This window comes from Brassica rapa, chromosome A06 (genome assembly GCF_000309985.2).
Source record: "Brassica rapa cultivar Chiifu-401-42 chromosome A06, CAAS_Brap_v3.01, whole genome shotgun sequence".
Classification (NCBI taxonomy): domain Eukaryota; kingdom Viridiplantae; phylum Streptophyta; class Magnoliopsida; order Brassicales; family Brassicaceae; genus Brassica; species Brassica rapa.
In genome coordinates this window covers 9,806,755-9,809,133 of record NC_024800.2, presented here as the reverse complement: position 1 = coordinate 9,809,133, position 2,379 = coordinate 9,806,755, and the positions used below count along the sequence as shown (strand labels likewise).

General features: G+C 26.4%; 1 long non-coding RNA gene across 1 annotated transcript; it reads right to left on the bottom strand.

Annotated features, from left to right (window-relative positions):
- Positions 1-1,006: 1,006 nt before the first annotated feature.
- Positions 1,007-1,560, bottom strand: LOC117125946. The gene is made up of 2 exons (XR_004448406.1): positions 1,480-1,560; positions 1,007-1,273 (listed from the first exon to the last, which is right to left on the bottom strand). It is a non-coding gene; the product is annotated as an uncharacterized LOC117125946 (long non-coding RNA).
- Between the last annotated feature and the right edge of the window lie 819 nt (positions 1,561-2,379).

Sequence of the window (2,379 nt, the reverse complement as noted above, 5' to 3'; positions counted from 1 at the left end):
TTTTCGGATCGGGTTCGGGTGCCACTTCGGATATCTGGTAAAGGGCTCATCCTTACTAATTAGGTTGTTTGTTTTTAATAACTTACCTTTCTAATATGGATTACTTGCGCAAGTTGAAATCACTACATATGCAAATAACTTATTGACAAAATTTGTTTTTAATAACTTACCTTTCTAATATGGATTACTTGCGCAATTTGAAATCATTAAATATGCAAATCATTTATTCACAATATGGATTACTTGTGCCAGTTGAAATCATTAAATTTTATCGATTTAGTTTACCCTTGGGCAAGATTTAGAATTAAGACAAATATTCAAGACTTTCCTTATTATTCAAACGGTAAACTTGCGCATGTTGATATCATATTTATTACATTGTTTATAAAATATTTTAATGTTTCTAATTAGGTTGTTTGTTTTTAATAACTTACCTTTCTAATATCGATTACTTGCGCAAGTTAAAATCATATCATATGCAAATCATTTTTTGACAATACACATTTAATATCTTTCTTTAAACGATTTCATTATTTATTGTGCAAAATATTGTGCGTCACTAATATGAGAAATAAATCGACTGTATATATAGGAGACACCCAAAGTCTTAAAAAAAAACATTCTCTTTCCATTCTTTAAAGTATTATTCACAAATCTCTCCTCTCATACTATTAAGGTATTACGACGATGTTGTTTGTGTGTTAAGAAAAATGTGTTTAGACGCAAAGACTCCTCATCTTTCATCGACTCTACCACCCACTTTGCCTTAGAAGTTCAATAAACCTGTACAGCCTAATAAAGGACTAACCCACCAAGACAATGGGCACTCAGAAGAGCTACGTTGTGTCATTGTTGTTATTCGACAGTATGTTTTCTTAGCATATAAATCACCTTTATCTCCTCATACTTCTATCTGTTAAAATTTTGTTATTACATGACAGTGGCGATCGAACTTATACTCTACTTGATGAATTGTGTTCGAATATAATTATATAATAACTATTTTAAATATTTCAAAATCCAAAAATGTTTATTAATATTATTTTAAATTATTTATCATTGTTTAAAGAATAAATTTATCATAATTTTAAAATAATTTATAAAATGCTTACAAAATGCAAGGCAAAGTTGCACTTTCAAGAGTTAAGTCGATATTTGGATCAAAAATCCTAATAACTGATAAAGAAGGGAAGCCGCAGACAAAAACATAGAATGTTGTCTACAAACAAATTTTTCAGAATATTCAGTAGTCACGGTACATAATTTTAATATACTTTTTTTCAAATACAAATTTTAAGATATATAAACTGTTACAATTATTTATTTTTGTATTTGCCAGATGGGTTGTGATGAGTTAGGAGACCGATGACGGTATGTCAATTTAATATTATTTCATGTTCAATAAAATTTATAAATTTATAAATCTATCAAATAATGTTAACCCGTCAAATTGCTTACAAAATTTATTTAATTTTTTACAGGTTTCTAATTGAATTTGCTTTCTTTATCGAGAAATGTACTTCATAATTTATATTATTTATGGATAATATTTTGATTTTTTTTTATATTTTCTTTTAATATGTCTACATAAATGGTTGTTTATTATTTATGGAAAAATAATATTATTCACCTAAAATAAAGAATTATGACACATATACAATACAATTTTAATTAATGATAATATAAAATCTGTTACTTCTAAAATTATACACTATTTATTTCATTTTTTTGAATGAAAGTATCTTCTTAAACACACAAAATATTTTGTGACGTTGCAATTATACATACACACAATATCTGCCTCTTCATACTGACGTTACTGTGTTCCCTCTCGTCCATCTCAAATATTGACTACCAGCTTTTTTCCATGACTGATGAATTCCCCCAAAGACGGTGGTATTATGTTGTAAAATATGTTACTTCTAAAAACTATATAATATTTATTCCATATTTTTAATTTTTTTATGCCCGCACAGGGTGCGGACCGGCCACCTAGTACTATTAAAAGGAAAATAGTCCTAAAAAATATATTTAAAACAAGTTATAGTTGGATCATTTCATTTAACTAGAATTCCTATTATTTCTTATACTACTAACTTTATTATTCTTCATTAAAGACAAATTAGTCATAAAAAATGATACTAACCTATTTCTCTACATATACATTTACTATATACACATAATTCCATCATAATTATTTTGTGTTATTATTAAATAACATCCATCCTATATTTGTAATGATTACTTGTGATTTATTTAATAGTAAACACTTTTGGAGACTATAAACATAATACAATATTTATTGTAAAAAAAATTGCAAACTATTATTTTATACCAACCTTATTAACTAAACTGATTTCATTAACCATGTTATGTGTA